The sequence below is a fragment of the Rhinolophus hipposideros genome, assembly GCF_964194185.1.
Source record: "Rhinolophus hipposideros genome assembly, chromosome: 19".
Classification (NCBI taxonomy): Eukaryota; Metazoa; Chordata; class Mammalia; order Chiroptera; family Rhinolophidae; genus Rhinolophus; species Rhinolophus hipposideros.
Window position 1 is genome coordinate 39078018 of NC_138065.1, and position 21933 is coordinate 39099950.

A 21933-nucleotide genomic window follows, 5' to 3' on the forward strand; every position below is an offset into this window, starting at 1 on the left:
ATGAATAATACCTGGATCAAGCATATTATATAAATTCTTCCTTTCTTTATAGACATAAAAATATGATTTCTGTGCTCTGATTCACAGAGTAAATACTTTCATGGTGTAACTGGAAATCATAAGTCCCTGACTCAGAGTTGCCAGAATTTGTAATCAGTTAGACTCTAGAGATGTAAAAATATGCCTGGTGCACTATATTAAAAGCATGTCCTGTTCTCACCAGATGAGATCAAATGGGCACAAAATCTTTACTCAGACATCAAATAGAGTTTAATTTTTCAAAAATCCATGTAGAATTTAAAAAGCAAAATTGTTTTAATTAAAAAAAAAATTCAATATCCGAAGGTAAAAAATCCTGGTTCAAAGGCATTGCTTCTTCCCCTTTCCCATTCTATGTGTTAAGATTTTTATAAAATTCCTCTTCCTTCAATCACAAATATGTATTAAGTGCCTATTGTATACTTGGCACCAGTCTAGATACTTGAACTATGTCGTTAAACAAAACCATCACAGCTTCTTGAATTCTGCCCCGTGGAGTTCATATCCTAACAGAAACAGAGAAAACAAAAATGCATACTAAAGAAATTATATGGTATACTAGGAGGTTACAAATAATGGAGAGGGTTGAAAAAAAATAAAGCTAGGAAAGATATTAGGAGTATTAAATTTGAAAGCTTATAATTTTACCTAGGATGCGTCAAAGAAATCTCAAAAGAAATTTTAAAGTATTTTAACCAAATGAAAATACAACTTACCAAATTGGTGGAATGCAGTGTGAGCAGTGTTTAGAGGAAAACTGATAACATTGGACACATGCAGTAGGAAAAAAGAAAGATATAAAATCAATAATCTAACTTTCCACTTTAGGAAACTAGAAAAGAACAATTTAATCTTAAAGCAGCAGAATAAAAGACATAACAAAAATAAGAGCAGAAATCAATGAAATTCAAAAGAGGAAAACAACAGAGAAAATCAATAAGACCAAAAGCTGGTTCTTTGAAAAAAGTCAATAAAAACGATAAACCTATAGACAGACTAACCAAGAAAAAAGAAAAGATACAAATTTCTAATGTCAGAAAGTAAAGAGGGGTCATCATTATTGATTCTATGGACATTAAAAGGATTATATACACTTGAAATATATACAATTACATTTATCAATTATTCCTCAGTAAAATTTTTGAAAAGATAATAAAGGAATACTATGAAGAACTCCATGCCCACAAATTTGGTAACTTAGATGAAGTGGACCAACTCTTTGAAAGACACAAGTTACCAAAATTTAGGCAAGAAGAAATAGACTATCTGAATAGGCCTGTATCTGTTAAAGAAATTGAATCAATAATTAATAATCTTTAAAAAAAAAAAAAGGAAGAAAGAAACATCAGGCCCAGATAGTTTCACTGATTAAATTCTACCAACCATTTAAGGAAGAAATAATACAAATTCTCCACAATCTCTTCCATAAAATAGAAGCAAAGAGAATATTCCCTAACTCATTCTAGGAGGCAAGTAGTATCCTAATATCAAACTAAACTTAGTGACTTAATTTGCCACTCTTCCAAGGAGATTTTTTAATTTGAAAATAAAGATTAGGTCTTGGGCAGCTGGGTGGTTCAGTTGGTTAGAGCGCGAGGTCTCAACAACAAGGTTGCTGGTTCAATTCCCACATGGGATGGTAGGCTGTGCCCCCTGCAATTAAAGATTGAAAACAGCTACTGGACTTGGAGCTGAGCTGAGCCCTCCACAACTAGATTGAAGGACAATGAGTTGGATCTTGTGGGTCCTGGAGAAACATGCTGTTCCCCAACATTCCCCAATAAAAAAAATTTAATTAATAAATAAATAAATAAATAAATAAATAAATAAATAAATAAATAAATAAAGATTAGGTCTCTACTAATATGACTATCCCTCTCTGGTACCTGAATGCCTTTGGACTCTTGTCAGTATGTTACAGAGGTGACCCTGGGCAAGAGGCTGATTTTGGCACTAAAGGTCAGGAAAATATGAAGACTCTTAAGAAATACAGAAGAAAGCTAATGAAGCTAGTTTCTTGACTTTTCCTTTGTTCAAAAGGTTTGAAATTCCTTGGTGGATTGTTGATAACATTAGAGGCATCTCGCCTGCATTTCAGTAGAGCCAAAAGCTAATATTAGCCTGAATAAACTGGCTCAAACCTTCCTCCCCTTCATATGCCCTACCTTTCACCCTCGAGCTCCATATCCTGGGAGCTTCCTGTGTGTGTGGTCTGGCCTGCTCCTCCGTCCCTATTCCTTCTCTGGATCCCCTTCAGTTCTCTTACTCCTGGTTCTTCTCTTTCTCCCTACCTCTGCTGCCACCCACGGTCCTGGCACAGAGAGCACCATCCAGATGTGTTGTCTTTCCCGTATCAAACATCCGGATATCTGGATACCATACAATGAGCTGAATTTTTAATTTTCTTGCCAAGAGTTGGCTTATGATTCAGAGTTCCTGTATTGTACGGTTCAGCTCTGGAAATTGTCAAATTATCTATAAAGAAGAGTGAAACAGACCTGAGGGTGAGGGAATCCAGTGGGTTTAAAGAGATCACCCTAAAGTTGACCTTTGCAGTTAGTTTTACTGAGATAAGAAACATGTGCAAAATCTGTATCTTCATACTAAAACGCCTTTTGTTAAGAAACCCAACCTGTGAGGGGGTGAGGTCAGGGACCAGTTGGGAAACTGTTTCTTCTTGTAATATGCTAAGAACGTCTATCCCAGAGAGGGGTAGGAGGATAAACTTCCTCTTTAAAAGCCATTAAACATATCCCTGGAAAAAGCAGAAACTTGCACTGAATGAGACAATGCAATCGAATTCCATATTTTTTTGATGACCTGGGAAAATACTGATTCTGAATATAGGCACTGGATCATGTCGTTTCCATTTGACTTTTTCAAAGATGCTGACACCGTATTTGGACCCCAAAAATGAGACTAGAAAAATTTGACCTGGAAATTATAAATAGAAAGTCATTCATAAATTGAAAACAAATAATCCTAAGAAATATATGCAAGCTTTACGAACATTGGCTTAATTCATTTCCTTGATATTTGTTAAAGTTCACCACTATACAAAATTTTTATCCCTATTCTCACTTCAAAAATCAATTAAACCACAAGCCGACAAACAACAAACCCACAAAACACTAAAATGATTCTTGATATGAAACTTACAAGGATTTCTGGTTTTACTGGAGCTGGCTGCAGACTGCAAGAATTATAGCCATTTGCAATCTCAACAAGGTTTTTAATTTTATGTTTTATGTGCTTGGTCCTTTTAGGCATAAAATAAGTATCTAAGTACAAAGATGAAATATGGCCCTTCTGCTGTATCCATCCTCCATTCTTTGTGTAATTTAAATTTTCTAACATGTTTGTAAAACACAAAGAGAATGACAAAATTCACAATGGATTAGTGATCCTGCAAGGAGCTTGAATAAAGGGCTCTGTGCTCTATCTGTTCTAGTAGGGTGATTTATTTTGGAACTATCATCTCAAACTTTTAAATTCTGTATAAGCAGAACTATTTAGGTAAAATATTTGTGATAACAGCACTCAGAATGTTTTTCCAACCAGAGCTTCTATGCAAGATTCTAATTTCATTTGATGGAGATTACTTATCTTTTAAAATTTTGTGATAATCAAATATTACCTTCTGCAGGTAGATTTTTGCTTTTAGGTGATTTTATTCTTAACACTACAAAAAATGACCACAAGATAAATCCGAAACAGTTGGGTTTAAGGTGAGGATAACTAACACGCAGCACTGCAAGCATGGTTCACTGTAAATAATGACCATCAATGCCCGGAATTTGCATACAACTGCAAAGACCCTGAACTACATTGGTTTCTTTTTTCAGTTTTTGTTATTTTTTTCATTATGGTAAAAAACACATGACACAAATTTACTCTCGACAATTTTTAAGTGTACATTACCGTATTGACTATCTGCCTATTATTGTACAACAGATCTCCAGAACTTTTTCATCTGGCATGACTGAAACTCTATACCACTGGACAAAAATTCCCTATTCCTCCCCTCTGCCCAGCCCCTGGCAACCACCATTCTACTTTCTGTTTCTATGAGTTAGATTACTTTAGATACCTCATATATGTGGAGATAGGTCTCTTTTTGCCATTTCCCACTATGTCATGACAATCAGTATTTAACATGTACTCAGCACGGTGTAGCTTCATCACCCAGTTATAGTAGTTCTGACTGGTTTGCTCAACTGTATTTCTCATAGGTTGGGTCTTCTTGAACCATAGGCAGTGCAAAACTACAAGTAAGATTTACACAATCGCAGCTGAGTTCCGGATGTGATTTTGGTTCTGCCACGTAGATCCATTCATGTAAGATTTGGAAGCAGACGTGAGATAGAGACCATGTTCCTGGTGCTTCTAGGAAACAAAGGTATGAAAATGTAGGATTTTCTGCAACAGTATAAGCTGTGTCCAGTCATTTTCTATATTGGTGTTGAAAAGGCAATTGTGGCAGTACTGGTGGCAGCTGGATTCCGTGGTCCAGCATCCATTGACACCTTTGCTGTGGTCAAAAGGCAGTTGCTGGAGCAGTGGGGACAATAGCTTTCTGACCTTGGCTTGCAACTTCAGCACATTGTTCTCGATCTTTCCAGTTCTAAAAGCCCCTCCTGATCCATCTGCTTCCTGATTGTGGCACAGGACCGCTGTTTCTCCAGGGGCCAGTTTAGTTATTTTTCATAGAGACGGAGACTAGTGTACATCCCTTCAAATTCTGTCATAATTTTTTAAGTATTAATAATTCTCTGTAGCAAACCACTTTTCACTTCAAATTATCGAAGTGTCCCTCATTCCTCCAGCTGGCTCTTGGTTGATTCACCAACTGAGAGGATGACGGCGTGTTTTAAAACTAGATTCCAGCTTCAATACCCCCACCCCCCATCGCCTCCAGTTTATTACATGCCTTTGGCTTTAATTAACTCCAAGCAGATATGGAAAGTCATGATCAGTCATTTTAGGGCTAGTTTCTTCAGTTGCTTTGATTATATGACTGCAGCAAAGTGATTAGCTAGCATTTCAGTATTTATTAATTATAATTTTGAAATACTATGCTAATTCCAGTATTTCACTTCAAAAGGGTTCAGAATTTATATTTGCAAGACTCATAGAACTAAAAATGTAATACATTTTAAATGTTAAAAAATTAAGTAAAAATGTAAATTAACACATATATAAATATTAAGCACATTCTAATTCTGATTTAACTATTAGATGATTAAATACAAAGGATCATCAAAAACAGTAAGCTAAACACTAATATAAGATAAAGATAAAAAATAGTGAAAATTTTAAAATAAAACATTATTTCAGATATTTTTAAAAATGCAACCTTCAAAGACAAGGTGCAACAAGCATGCATGCCTGGGCACGTCAGATATCTTGTGCCAAATATTTTAAGCTTCAGTTAAAAATTCTGATTCTGTTCCTATAAGTGGAATGTTGAGGAGATAGTATTATATCAGTGTAAACATTTTCCTCTATCTTGTTCATCTTCAAATAATTCTATTTCTTGCCTTAGAGTTTTAAAGAAATCTTACTTTGTGGTGGGAGGAGAGATCTGAGACTGAAATCTTTATATTGCAAGTGAGACATTTTAATTTAAATAAAGAATTTCTAGTGTGTTTTCCTTTTTTAGTTTTCTTATGTACAAATGGAGATTCTGATTTAGAATTACCTGTATAGACAATAGTTTAGTGGTTACCAGAGGGGAAGGGGGATTAAATATATGGTGATGGAAGGAGAACTGACTCTGGGTGGTGAACACACAATGGGATTTATAGATAATGTAATACAGAATTGTACACCTGAAATTATGTAATTTCATTAACAATTGTCACCCCAATAAATAAAAAATAAAAAATAAAAAAATAATGTAATAAATGCAAGTATAAGGCAACCATTAAAAAAAAAGAATTACCTGTATCAATTTGATACTATCGTATTTCCTTTGTTTGAAAAGTCTTCTAACTTTTTTGAAAACAAAATTTATTCTTTCAACAGACGCTTGGAAGCACCCAAATGTGACTGTGTATTTAAGTTTGTACAGATGAGGATATGTTGGAATCTGTGTATAGACTGCCTACCATTTTTGTTGTTGCACACAATAACCCATTTAACTTATTCTCATTTAACTTATTCTCAAGATGTAAATTACAAAAACTTATTCTCAAGATGTAAATTACAAAAATTTCAGGGTTTTAAAAATAACAGTACACACCCACAAAAATGCAGTTCTCCGCACACATCTCACCCAAGGACTTCATTCTTCCCGCCCCTTCCCTCACCCACACCCACATGTTTCTCTGTTCAACCTCTCTGTCACACTCAATCCCACTCCATCTTCCTGACTCTCAGAGGGTTGCATGCTCCTTCCTTATTGTAAAAGTAGAAGTCTTCTAAGAAAAATCCCTGTATGATGATTTCTCATCATTCTGAGCACTTTTGTCTTCACATGTTTCTTTTCTTTTCTTTTCTTTCTTCTTCTCCTTCTCCTTCTCCTTCTCCTTCTCCTTCTCCTTCTCCTTCTCCTTCTCCTTCTCCTTCTCCTTCTCCTTCTTCTTCTTTTTCTGTGCCAGGGGAAGAGGTGCTTTTGCTTCTCAGCTGCTTCTAATTGTTTCCCTTCCTGCCTTCTGGGAACCTCATTCATTCATTCTCCATGCCCCTTCTCAATTTTCCATCATCTCTAACTTCTTTCTATTTAAAAAGTGTCAGATCTCCTTTTATTTTTAAAATTACCGTTGACCCAGTTATTTCCTATCCATCTCCTTGTTCTCTTACAGAAGCTATATAGTTTAGAGGTTCTGGGTAGATAGCCTTCTGCCCACCTTCCTGGGTTTACAGCCCAGCTCCACTGCCTATTAGCTGTGGGACCTCCAGCAAATTAATCTGAGTGGATGACCATATTGTTATTAGCTTGTTATGATTCTTTTTATTTTCAAAAAGATTGACCATATTTTCCTTTCTTCTGTGGCCTCTCTTCTTGGCCAAGGATTGAAATTTAAAGTCACAAGATAGATATGTAAAAATGCAACGGTTTCTTTATTTAAATTCTAAGTGAACTTATCTTGCTCATGAGCTGCATTTCTACCCCATCATAGATAATCAGCACTTGGAGGAAAAGGAGAAGCTGATTTTAAAGGTTACCTCTGATGCAATAAAGCTCATTTGGAGCCTTCTCCATTTATGTGTCTAATTACATCCAAGGGAACAGAAAAGGAAGCTTACGGCAGCCCTATTGATAAGTCTTCTTGGTGATAAAGAGTGTGTAGCAGATTTAGCCTTAGAATCAGAGACAAAAATCTTTATCCTATAGCTCAATTTCAATTTCATTAACAAAGGCAATGAGGTGTGAAAGGATGTTTTCTGGCCACAGCATCACATCTGAGAAAATAATTTCCCTGTGCCAGCACTCTGTGTAGCTTTCTGAAGGATGGCTGAGGACAGAGAGAGCACTGTGAACTGCATCTCATTTATTCTGAGTTTGCTGAATGGCTAGTCAGTGATATTCTCCATTGCATGTTATTTTAGCACTCATCTAGAAAAAAAAATTATGAAAACAAAAAGCTTAGAATTTTTTAATAAATATACTTTAGGGCATCGTGGTATAAGGAAGCTTTAGTGTCAAACGCATTCTGCACAGCGTCTGCTGAATTGACCCACACCAAAATATCAGCAGGACATAAGCTTGGAGAGTGAATCCTTGACTGCTCAACCTTTCCTTACAATGGAGTGTAATAGGATTAAAGATTGCCTTTCTCACACCCTGCTTTTTCTGATGCATCAAGTCTTGTCCATCCTGGGATTCTGAAGCAACATCTGTAACAGCCTGAATTGCAGGAGGAAAGGCCCCTTAAGCCAGAAAAATCATCCTTGTTAGATGAGACTTCTCACAACATCCATCAAGTCTGAATTAGACTGAGGTTCTAGAATCAAAGGAGAAGGTAATTAAGCAGATGACATGTGGGAGATTATTTATACTCGATGGGAAAAATGCACGTGGGGAGTTTCTTCCTTCCTTAAGTCAGCAGAAACTTCTCTCCCCTCCCTTTTCACTTCTTCTGATTACTTTCTATAAAAAAACAGTACTCACAAATACCAACTACATAATTATTTAATTATGTGGATGGTTAATTTCCCTGAACAAAACGACAGTAGCAGGTGCTCAGCCAGAGTGCAGCTTCTGCAAGATAGGAGACATCTGGTCCTCGGGGTCACTGTGACACAGAGCTCAGATGCAGGAACGGACGCAAACTGTGACATCGAGGCGAATTGATGGTCAGCCACTAAACTGCATGTGACAAAAGCCATCATTTTAGAGTTGAGTCACGATTATTGCATTTTCCTGTAGGCATTAGAAGAGAATTAAACGGGAAGTAATCTATGCTTGACAGAAGTACGGGAAATAAGTGAACAATTCAGGTACTAAAAAAAAAAAATAACACAAATTGCTCTCTTTATTAGTGGAGAAAATAATATGTATTGCACTAAATATTTCTGCGTATTTCTCTGATAAACATTCTAATGAAATGGGGTTAGTCCTATCTTAATATATGACACAAATTCTACAACCATACATTAACCAAGCCCATTTGTTCATTTGTAGAAATGCTAAAACATTTTACATTACAAATAGAAATTAGTAGACCTCTGCAGGCATAGCTAACACAAGATATCAGAAAGTAGAGCCTACCTTTTTTTTTAAATGTAACTATAAAAATGTAAACATATGGGTAAATCTATATAAATATTAGCATACAGGAAAATACACAAATGTTAAGAATACAGCTCAAAGAATTTTTACAGAAGGAAGCACACCCATCCAACTATCACACCGATCAAGATATGGAATGCTACTCACATCCCAGGAATCTCCCTTGTGTCACATCCCAGTAAGTACCACTTAAAAAGAACCTGCTCATCTAACTTCTGTCCCCACAGATTGGTTTTCACTGTTTTTGAACTTTAAGTAAGTGGAATCTACAAAGAGCACATATATGTGCTATGATTTATCTGACTTCTTTCACCCAATAGTTGTGAGATTTAACCATGGTATCAGTTTTCATTGTTCCATAGCTGGCTTGTGGAAATATACCCAAATTTATTTATTGATCCCATTGATGGGCATTTGGGGCGATTACAAACAATGCTTCTCTGAACATTCTGGTGCGTGTCTTCTGGTGCACATATATAAGCAATTATCTTGGGAATAAACCTAGGAGTGGAATTGCTGTGTTGTAGATTATGTGTGCTGTCCAGCAATTTTCCAAAGTGGTTTGCAAATTTAAATGATCACAAGCAGTATAGAAAAGTTCCAGCTGTTCAACATCCTCACTGATTCTTGGCATTGTCAGATTTAAAATTTTTGCCATTCTGGTAGATACATAATGGTACCTCATCATGTTTTAACTTATAGTTCCCTGATGACTAAAAATTTGAGCATTTTTTTAATGCCTATAGATCATTTGGATACCGTCCTTTGGGAAGTTCTGGTCCAAGACTTCTCTGCTGTATTAATTACATTGTCTGGTCTTTCTCTTATTGATGTCTTTTATATATGTATATATATGTTTATATATGTATCAATATATCTTATTGATTTGTATTTATATATGTATATATACGTATATATACACACATATGTACGTATGTATATATACGTATACATATATATACGTATATACCTATATACGTATATACGTACATATATATACGTATATATGTACGTACATATATACGTGTATACACGTATATATGTGTGTATATATATACATATATATACATATATGTATGTGTGTATATATGTATATATATATATATATAGAGAGAGAGAGAGAGAGAGAGAGAGAGAGAGAGAGAGGCAATATGATTTGGATATACTTGCAAGTTTGTTATGTCTTCCTGATGAATTGACACTTTGTCATTATCAAATGTTGTCCTTTGCCCTGAGTAATACTTATTTACCCTCAATATTTGCTTCATCAACATTTAGTATGAGTAAACCAAAAGGTGTAAAAATGTGGAATCACTATATTGTACACCTGAAACTAATATAACCAATATTAAGTTACATACCAGCTATACTTTAAAAAAATTTTTTTTTGCTCATGTTTGTGTGGTATGCATTTTCTACTTGTTTTTCTTTCAAAAGCAAAGAAATTGTATCTCTTATAAATTGTATCTCTTATAAGCAGAAAAGAATTGGGTTTTGTCTTTTAATACAGTCTGAAGAGCTTTGCAATATTTCATTGCATTGTTCCATCAATTCACATTTAATGCTGCAAATGCTAACTCGAGTTTCAATCTTACATTTTGCCTTACCTACCTGTTTTATGTTTCCTATTTTTTTCATCTTATATCTTTTAAATTAATGAAGTATTTCTTTCATTTTTTAATTTTTGTTAACTTGATAATGATATACGTTTATATTATTCTTTAGTTTTTAACCTTAGAGATTATGCAGGCATCTTTTATGTATTAGTCTACTACTCTCTTAACTCCATTTTCCCCACTCTCAAATTGGGTCACAGTTTTCATATATTTAAATTCTACATATAATTGAAACCACCTTTAAAAAGTTAATATTTATATAGATTTATCCATATATTTACATTTTCCATGTTCTTCATTCCTTCCTGCATTGCCATGATTCCATCTGGGATCATTTTTCTCCTGATGAAGAACTCCCTTTGGTATTTCTTTTAGTATGTGTCTGCTGATGACACGTTCTCTCAGGATTATTTGTTGTGGTTTATTTCACCTTCATTTTTTAAAAATGTACTATGGGTCAGCAATAATTTTTTTTAGGACTTTAAAAATTACGTCTGCTGTCTTCAAGTTTTAATAATTTCTGCTGAGAAGACTTCTTTCAGTCTTATTATATTCCTTTGATAATGTGTCTTTGGACTTTTAAGAATTTCCTTTTCTTCTTTTAAAAGCAGCTGTATTCTGATGTGCTTACGTGTGCTTTCCTTTGACTTTGTTCCATATGGGATTTATAAACTTCTTTAATCTGTCTTGACATTTACAGTCAGGTTTAGAATATTCTTAACTATCATCTCTTCAATTTGATCATTTTTCATTCTTTCTTCTTTTATGGGACTCTGCTATGTTAGATGTTTTTCAACACACCGCATTCCATTTACCCTTGTTTTTTTTCCTGGATGCTTCAATATGGATATTTTCTATAGGCCTATTCTCTAGTTCACTAATCATTTCTTCTGCTGTGTTTAGTCAGTTATTAAATCCCTAAAATTTTAATTTCAGTTACGATTTTAAGTTTTAAAATTTTTATTTGGTTCTTTTTTTTTATTTGCAGATCCCTAGCTATAACTCCAATATTTCTCCCATCTTTATGAATATACTGATTACCCTTATTTTAATGACTATCTGGTAATTCAAATATATGGATCATTTATGAGTCTATTTCTATTGCCTTTATCACTTGGCTTTCATTCATTTGGTCCCATTTTTCTGCCATGACTATTCATTTTGGTTGATGACACCTTGTGTAAAATCTTTAGACACTGTGGATTACATTACTTCCTCCAGAGAACCTTTCATTTTCTTCTAGCAATCAGGTAGATCACAGGTACATTATTTTGATCCAATCAGGGATTGAGATAATTCAAGTGGTGTTGTTTCAGATTTTTGTGAGTGTTACTGTATTGACCATCTTCCCTTACATTCAGGCAGCAGTCCTTCAGACATCTCCACTGAACAACTGGGGTGTTCACTAGGGTCCTCTTTCTTGGGCAGCCCTAAAGTCAAGTTACCTCTTCAGCACCATAAGACTTAAAAAACAAAATCATCACCAACAACCCCACCATGACCACAACAAAACTCTACTTAGATTTTAGCCCATTCACAGTACTTTTGCTTATTTCTTGACCTCTCATCTCGTCATACACAGTTTAAGAATTGGTAAATTCCTAGAAGGGAGATTTTGTGTAGAATATTGAGCTGACTTTTCTACAGTTCCCTGTCTTCAAGGCTTGGTAACCTTGATAGCCCTGAACTCTAATGATTATCTTTCTAGCGCAATTAACTTGCCACAACCTCTAGGCCAGCATTTCCTGCTCAGACTCTCTATCCCTCAATATGAACTGGCAAATAATCTGATGAGAGAAAGCAGTAGGTCTGTAGGGCTTACTTCAATGTGTTTTCCTTCTCTCCAAAATCTTGATTGCACAACTTTTCTCTGTTTAGCTGTTCCATAATACACTTCAACAACTGAGATTTTGTTTAGGATTTTGTGTTCTTTGTTGAATTTTATCTCTTTTATAGTTATTTGTGGCAATTGAACCTACTCTCCATGCTCAACACTTATGATAAATTCAATATGCTCTTTCTTCCAAAACACCTTTAATGGTAATAAGTAGATATTTATTAAGATATAAGTTCCATATTTACTTTGTAAATAACACATTTTATTACTGTACATGAAAACCCTAATATTGATATGATCAAGTAATTTACATAACTGATTATTTAGTGGATCGCATAGCAGAGGTAAAATATCAATAGATCTGTTATTAGAGTATCTAATTTTGATACAAATGAAAATAACAATTTTCTATTTGTTTATGGTATTAACTGTGTCAAATAGAAAAAAAGAATTTCTTAGACTAAAAATACAGTTTGGTCGAACATCTGCTGATGTGCAAATCATAAAAAGATACAATTGATAGGTCATAAAATCTCTGCCTTCAATTTTCTATAACTTTCTTTGGGTGACTGTCACAAAAGAAAAAAAAATAAATGAAATATTTTATTGCTTATAATTTCCTTGGAGAAGAAAAAAAAACCTTGCACATGAAAGAATCTCAGACAAGTGCAACATAAAGTGCAGTACAAATCATCACATTGGAATGTGATTAAGAAGACTAAGAAGATTAAGATGAAGAAGTCTAAGACAATTAAGAAGACTAGGTAATAATTAACATCTTGATACATTACAAAGCACTGGCCACCCATACTGTCTCATCTGATCCTGGCAACAACCCTCAGAGCAAGGTATTACCTTCAACACTATTAACTGATGAGGAAACTATCATTGACGGAGTGACCAAGGAAGGACACGCAGGCTCCATCACAGGCCTTCTCACCCTATTTCCCAATATTTAATGACTACTTACCAATGGTGGGAATCAGCTGTGACAGGAGGCATAATGCAAAGAATAAAAATGAAGTGGCCACCGCTCTCATGGAGTTTATGAATCATGAGGGAAGCAGAAAATAAATCAAGCGATCACAACACACAGTGATAAAATCTGTGATGGGGCCAGTGTAGGGGTCATATGAAAAATGAGAAGGACCAAAATCAGATCTGGAAGACAGATAGATGGTCAGGAAAGTCTTTCCAGAGAAAGAAACCTCTAAAATGGATGAAATAAAACATAGAGGTTGGAAAGCACAGCCTGTGTGAGGAGCTAAAAGAAGACCATCATGGCTGGGATATAGAATGCAGGGGTCCGGTGGCCACGAATGGCGCTAGCATTTTCAAGTCTGTATTGTTTGTGTATACTATAGACTTAATAGAAGAATACTACCAATTATTATAAGGAATTTATAGAAATGCTAGTAAGTGTATTACATGGAATTAAAGGAGTGCAGTTCTCAAAGCAGATTTGTTTAATTTCTAATTATTATTGATAATTAATTTTCAGTATCAGAACTATAGGTAAGGTTGGAGCATACGACACATTTCTAGAACTCTGTCTCAATCAGTCAACAGCAAGGTAACCAAGCAAATATCAGAACTCACATTCCAGGCAGCAAGATGGAAACTGAAAAAAATTAAGAACAGACTAGTATATTTGGACCACACAGGAAGGCAGATGTTGAAACAAGGATGGTTCTCAGACTGTCTGCCTCTTTATAGTGAAGTGCACAATCCCCCTAACGCCTAGGTAAACTGAGTGACTGCTTAGGATTCAATAAACAATCTGGCCTCTTTCAGTGAAGGGCTCACATTTGGCATGTAGATCCCATCTCTAAGCCACAAAATGTACAAAGGCTTTTTTGGCCATTTTCAGTCATGCTACCAGCCCAGAGAACTCTTCTGGGAAGAACTCTTCCTGGGAGCAGAAACGGTCCCTTCACTGGACAGCTGTGGGAATGAATAATGCCGAACTAGATGGGTCACTTTGACCTGAATCTCATCAAGGTTGAAAACTCAGAGTGAGCAAGCAGCGTCTGTGAAAGGGAGATACACCATTCCTAAGGCAGAGGAAGGAGAGTGTCAGCCACGTCCATGTTATAAATCCTGTGCGTTTATGTTACCTTATCATCTATTACTCTGTTCCACTGCTAACCAGTTCTCACTGTGATGCTCCAGGTACCTTCCAGGAAATCTGTACCAAACCTTTTCTATCATCATCCTTCCAGCTTCCCAGCATGAGTGCAACTGTCTCTATATTCATTTCATTCCATTGGAAAGGCTTACCTTAAATGTTACTTCTGTAATTTACTATGAACTAATGGATTCCTTAGGTTTAGAGAGTATTATCTATTTGAACAAATATAATTTTGGATATACAATTCAGATACTGAAGGTTGTTTTAGTAAATCAAGACAAGAAATGTTTTCCAAAATTTTAAGGCAGCCTCGTACGATGACTTGATAAATCTCTCTCACGGTCAGGCCGCAGATGCTTACATCTTCAAAGGAACCAGGATAGTTCTAAAAGGGATAAACAGGCAATGCCACTGCTGAGACATTAAAGGCTTCGTATCCCCTTGTAATTCCCTCTTTATTGGCTTTCACATCGATGAGGCTGTGACTGAGTAACCCCTAAACAAACCCCTGCCCAAGTAACTTAATACCAGGAAGCCAAATTGGTGAAAAAAAGTGGTGAGTTGACTTCTCCCCGTAACAACCTGCTTACTGGCGTGTTTCATTTTTTCAAACCTTGTTAATACTCTTTTAGCATCTATGTAGAGGTACTGAGTGCACATCCAGGGCAGGCGACTGTCCCCCAGATCTAAGCAGTGTGACACGGACGGCACTGGCAGGAACTGATTCAGATTCTCCAAGTATCCTAACATGATTAGTTCCTCAGGTCTCTCTTATCCGATTATTGTAGTGTAGGAGCAGCATGGAGTCAGACAGATTAGATCTGAGCCCCGGCTCTGCCACTTGCTAGTTATACAACCTTGGTAAATGGCTTCACCTCTAGGAGTCTCAGCTACTTCAACTGTAAAGTAATAGTGACATGATAACTACCTTACATAATATTGGGAGGGTTACATGAGAGATTCATGAATGCACCAATAAAGCGTTTGGTACATAAGACAAAGACAATACACACTATTTTTTCTGTCGATGCCTGGAATCTGCATCCTAATCTCTGCTCTTAATGCTTTCTCCTCTTCCCTGCCTTAAATAAAATAAGCTCTCTCCAAAGCCATCACTCAAATGCTTAGGATCGGTGAGGAGACTAGGCTGTTTCCCCACCTGCTTACTAGCTCTTCCAGACCTTATTTTTCTACCCTCCTTTAAACATCTTTCTTTCCATAACTTTATCCTCTCTCTTTCCATTTATTTATCTCCTTCACCTCTAGACCTATTCAAACATTCTTTATCTTTAAAAAATAACTAAACAAATAAAAAGCTTTTTCCTTGACTCTATGCCCCTAATTGTCACAATGATCTTCTAAGTCAAGCATATTCGTTCTTCCATATCCCATGCTCAAAGCTGTAAATGAAATAAGTCAGCATTCTGCCCTGAGTTTGTTCACGGTACTGGAAATAATGTGTCTCTAGTATCATCTTTAGTACATTATATTGTGTTTCCTCACCTGTAAACAGGAGATAATAAAGCTTTATTCCTTGCTCATGCAAATCTGATGCAGCTCTTGCAGTCTTCCAAGAATGCCATGTCCAGGAAAGAGAGAGCTTCAGAGCCCTATGAGATGTTTTGAAGCACCTCGTCTGCCACTGGCTTACACTGCTTATACCCAGGTCCAATTGACCAGAACTAAGTCACATGTTCCAAACCAAATGGAAAGTACAAAGAAGGCTGAAAATACGTTGTTTTATGTGTTCCCAGGAAGAGAAAACTACAGTGAAATACAGCATTATTTATGCTGAATATTAATGTCATCTTTTTCATCACTATTTCTTTCACTACTGTGTAATCTCCTCAAGGATATGTACTCTACTGATTTATTTATGTTTGCTTCTCTAGTTCCTTACATGGTACCCAGGATGTGGCACGCATGCAGTAAATGTTTGTTAAATGACTGACTGACTCATTGTCTGGATGAATGAATTCCTCACTGAGAATGAATGGTCGATTGTCTGAAGTCATCTGCTAATGCTTAAGGCTAGAATCCAGTATCACAAATACTACTACTGGGAGACAATTCTCCATGGGTCTGTCACAATTCTACACATCTTGCAAGTGGCTACCCTTTGTTCTCGGCTATTATTTCAAGGCTGCTCGCCTAGGTAGAAATAATATCTCCCTCAAGAGTTCAAAGAGGTTTTGCTCACAGCCTTGTAAGATAGAAACGATGTTCTAAAGAAAAGGGCAGGCATGATTACTATTCAGTATAATATCTAACTCAGGAGCAAAAGGAAAGCATGCTTACTGCCCCTTATAACAGATTCAGGGGCCCAAACTCAGAACTCTTGTTCTATTATGCAACTCACTGTCTGTGCAGGTGTGATCTTCCTCGCTTCAAATCACCTGGTGGGAATAAGGCCTCGGAACCAGCACAAAAATGCAGATCCTCTGGCTACTGCTATTGCTGTGAGTAATAAATGGGCCTTCATTTCTGACCCAGGAGTCTCCTGTCTTCTGCCAGCATCCATGAAACTGTGTCTGGCTAACTTGCTAGCTTGTAAATAGGGTAAAATCTCAGACCCTTCACAACTCTTGACAACTCCTTGCTCTAGAAATTTGTGTTGCTTTATATTAGGTTCATTTTGCTTTGCTTTGCATAATCTTTGTACATAAAGCTAAAAATCCATCTCCCCTCAAAAATGTTTTGCATATCTCTGTTTGTTTTACAGATAAATGTAAAAGCAGTTTCCTGTATTTATTTACCAAGAAAAAAAATCTATTTTGTTACTGATGCAAAAAAAATGGTCATGCTGCTGACAACTATATATTTTTGAGGTCTAGCAAAAGCTGTTGATGTCATTACTTCCCCTTGCTAAAGTTTCAAAGGTTCCTGTTCACAAAAGGCATTAGCAGACATATTTAGAATGATTTAACAAACAAGAGGGTCTGTTTATACCTGGCATGTTCCAAGCAGTTTGGAATGCTTCAGAATGTCTTTCCGCCTCCCCTTTGTTCCAGTGAATAAAATCTTTGCCAGGGTGCAGGTGTGTCCCTGAGACGGTCATCCTTGAAGGGAACAAGTACTGTGCCAGAGGCCAGTGGAAGCACTTTCCCAATTTCCCAGAGGACAAATCGAGTGGAATGGTAAATCGTTTGTAAAGCAGATGAAAGCAATGCATTAATGCATGGATTTGTACCATCCCTTGTTCTTAGACACCCACGAGTTTGTCTTTTGCTACAAATTACCCATTGGAGCAGAAGAGTGAAGAGAAAATAAATACATATTTCTAGAGGATCAGATGAGTTTTTCCATTGGCTGACATTGACGAATCCTCTATCTCCAAAGAGTTCTTCAAACTATGTTCTGCAACATTGATTCTCTCAGAAACTTCCAGGGTGAAGCCTTTCTCTGTGGTCTTAATAAGAATGGAAAGATTCAAGCTGCCATCTGAGAGATTGAAAAAGGGATAGTGTAGCTTTCTCTAAACCCCTGGCGAGTGAGACAAAAAGCACAGTGATTTGTGCTATACCATAGTTATTTGTTTGTAACAGAGAAACAATATTCCTCTGCTTAACGGGAGGTTTTTTTAATGGCCATGTTGTTTTCCTAAAAAAAAAAAAATTTGTAGCTAAACAGTCATAAAACCTAGAATGGGGTGAGGGAGGGGAGGTTCTAGAAAACTGTTTTCACTTTTCATTTAGAATAAGAATTATACATCTATAATATCCAAAAAGAGTCTCAGAAAGAAGCAGCTACTTTAATTTTCCACAGATTAGGTTTCTTAGATGGTATAAGAAATCACGTTTCTATCAACATCTTTCGATGTTTGGAGGCACCATAAAATGAAAAAGAAGTTTATTATAAACAATAAAGACAAACTAGAGTGCTTTTTCCTCTGAATTTACTCTATTAATATGAAGTCAAAACTAAAATACATGCAGCAAACATAAGTGTAGTCATCTTCCACAGTGGGAACCCTTCACAAACTGTCTCTTTCATGTTCTTACTGTGTCGTTAGGACCGGGCTGCCAACAAGCCTCCCTAGATCCTTACTTCATGCTGGAAGACAATCATATTTTATGTTACTCAAGGATGCTACCCAGCAATTACTTGTAAAATTATGTTAAGATGTCTGAGCAAAATGCTTCCACTGGCCTCTGGCACAGTGCTTGTTCCCTTCAAGGACGACCATCTCAGGGACACACCTGCACACTCACAAAGATTTTGTTCACCGGAACAAAATGCCAGGTATTGACAGATCCTAAGACCCTCCTGTATGTTAAATCATTCTAATCATGTTTGCTAATGCCTTTGGTAAACAGGAACCTCATATAAAATCAAAGTGAGATCTATGAGGTCTGACAATTAAGTTCACAAACTCATCCTAGAACATGTGTTACATATCTATCTCATTGTTGAATATCACTATGGTCACCTTAGAACTACTCCCCTTGGGAAGCTATGCACTGATGCCAGCTCCTACTCCAACGTTTAAAGCAATTTTGGAACTCTCTTTCTGGAATGGCCATCAGAGCTGTCGTCGTATTACCCTTGATGTCCTGAATGTCATCAACATGTCTTCCTTTCAATATTTCCTTTATCTTCAGGTAAAGAAAGAAGTCATTGGGGGCCAGATCAGATGAGTAGGGAGGGTGTTCAATGCAGTTATTTGTTTACTGGCTAAAAACTCCCTCACAGACAGTGCTGTGTGAGCTGGTGCATTGTCGTGATTGAAGAGCATGAATTGTTGGTGAAAAGTTCAGGTGGTGTAACTCTTTCATGCAGCCTTTTCAGCACTTTCAAACAGTAAACTTGGTTACCTGTTTGTCTAGTTGGTACAAATTCATAATGAACAAATCATCTGATGTCGAAAAAAGGTTAACAACATTGTTGCACCAAGTTTGCGAACTCAATCGTCAGACCTCATATGAACTATCCTTTACACTCTCCTGTTTGCATAAATGTCATTTTTGAGAGCTGATTAGAAACAGGGTGTTAGTATGGGGAGGGGGTGTGAGGGCAATGAGGTCTTCTCAGATATCCTTAAAGCCCAGAAGACACAGACAACTGCTCACCATTTGTTTTTGTTCTTTATAGTTACCACTCAATACAAGTTATGTTGAGGTCTTCATTTACTTACTTATATAATAGCACTGATAATATTTACTATAGAATGACTAGAACATAGAGAAAAGCAAAAATACCTGGCACTCCCCAAATCATTTGATTATCCTACCAGCATTGATTGTCACCATTACATGTTGTTATAATAAAACTATCCTAGTCAATTTGGGCCGTTATATCAGAATACCATAGACTGGGTGGCTTATAAACAACCAAATTTTATTTCTTACAACTCTGGAGACTGAAGTCTGAGCTCAGGATGCCAGCATAGTTGGGTTCTGGTGAGGGGCGTCCTCCGGGGCATAGATGGCCATTTTTTCATATCCTCACATGGCACAAGAAACAAGGGAGCTCCCTGGAGTCCCTTTTTTTTATAGGACACTAGTCCCATTCATGAGGGCACCACCCTCATAACCTAATCACCCCCCAAAGGCCTCACCCCCTAATACCATCACATTGGGGATTAGGCTTAAATTACGAATTTTGGAGGGATTCAGTCCATAGCAAAGAGTAATCAGATCTTTAAATGGTTACAGAGTGGCTACAGCTGCATATTCTAGAAAATTCGTGGCCCCACCTGCAAACATACCTCCCTACTTATACACTCCTCTGATTTTCCTTTCCCCTTTTCTTTCCTCCACCCCTACTCCCTAATGCCAGGGATTACTGTCCTGTTCACTATGTAGGGAGAGTCATTCTCACTATCATTCTTGCTGTAGCCCCATTGGCTCAGCAGTCTGCCCATCATTATGGGCCCCATCTGAAGGTGAGAGAACTAGACTCTTCCTATGTGGTTAAGTAGTAAATGGACATTCTCTTGTCGCTTTTACAAGTTCAAGATTTCTGTGTTTCCAGAGATTTGGTAAAACAGAAGCCTACCTGATATGGGTGATGGGAATTTAAGAATTTGCTTTCTGCCTCAAATTCCCTCCGGTTAACTATGGACAGACAGGTACATATCAAGTGATATACCAACCACTGTGTCTCACAGCGAGTTTGGCTGAGAGCAGATGGTGGTGCCAGACAGGAGAGATGAATAGGTTGAAATAACCTGCTCTGGCTCTTGGGTTATAATCAAGTGAAGCTTGTCTTCCCATCATGATTCTCATTCTATGCCAGGTACATGGACCTAATTCTAAAATATCTGCTTTGTGAGTCCCATTCTTACTCCCCTTTCAACACACCCTCATGTCTCACTCCCTACTCCTTCAGGGAACATTTTTTTCAGTTTGAATAACTTAACCAGGAGTTTCTCTCCAGCATGCGAAGACAGGAAATCCATTTCATTTAGGACAAGCTGAACTAGAGTCAGCACCACCCTACACTGCTACTGCGTGGCTCTGCATTTTCCATCAAAGCACACGTGACAAAGGCTTTGCCTGTGTCAAATATGCTTCCTGGCCAGGCAGCCCAGCTTTCAGCATCACTGACCTCTGACCAAACACATGCACCCCTTTCCTCATTGCTCTGTCTTTGGTTTCCTCTTCAGTCCCCAGAATAAATTCCCTGGTGAAGGTGACTTGTCTTGATTTATCCTTACAGATCAGCAGGAGCAAAGGTAACATCTTGCCCTGCTCCATCGCATCATAGGCTTTTCCTTGGAGCAGTTCCCGCTACATTGGCAAAATGACTGTGGCAGGAAGTCGGAGTCCTGCACTGAGCCATCTGTCACTTTGGAGCCAGAGTCACTGCAGTGGCAACCTGCTGTTCAATCCTACTTGCATTTGCAAACACGGTGGTCACACTCTATGCTTGGGTATTATTCTGAGAAAAATGCATTCCAACCTCAAAATTCTACGTATAGAACATGGTCTGGTCTTTACAAAATGTGTGCTCTGTGATTGTGGGTGTCTCTAATAACATGTGCATCACCAACACCTCTGCCTACCTACTACAATAGTAGGTCTCCATTAGGCATGTTTGTTCATCGCCACCCTGAAAATGATCATCGAAACCAGTGGAATATTCAGGGAGTTTATATGGGCGTCCCAAAATATAGCTTTTTCGCATGACAACGGAAACAGACTCGGAAACAGACACGCCCCGATTCAGATACCAGCTTTGTCATTTATCAGTTCTTGGACCTTGGGCAAGTTTCAGATTTGATTCCCACCTCTGTAACATGGGGAGAAGGATAACCATAGCTAATAAACAGTAAGCCCTACTGTCTCCCAAACACCATGCGCAGTGTTGTATACCTATCATGTCATTCAGTTCTCACAAGAAGCCTCTGTGTTAAACAGGTAAATTACGCATTTTACAAAGAAGGACATGAGGCTCAAAGAGCTGAAGGGTCCTCACAGAGTTAATGTGAAGATTAAAGGAGATGGACCATGTGAAGTGCTTCACATGCTGTTTAGCAACAGTTATTGCTGCTGTTGTCATCGTCATTACTGATCCCCTTTTCAAAATTGTCCTTTTACTGCTTCAGTCCAATTGTATACTCACCCTTGGA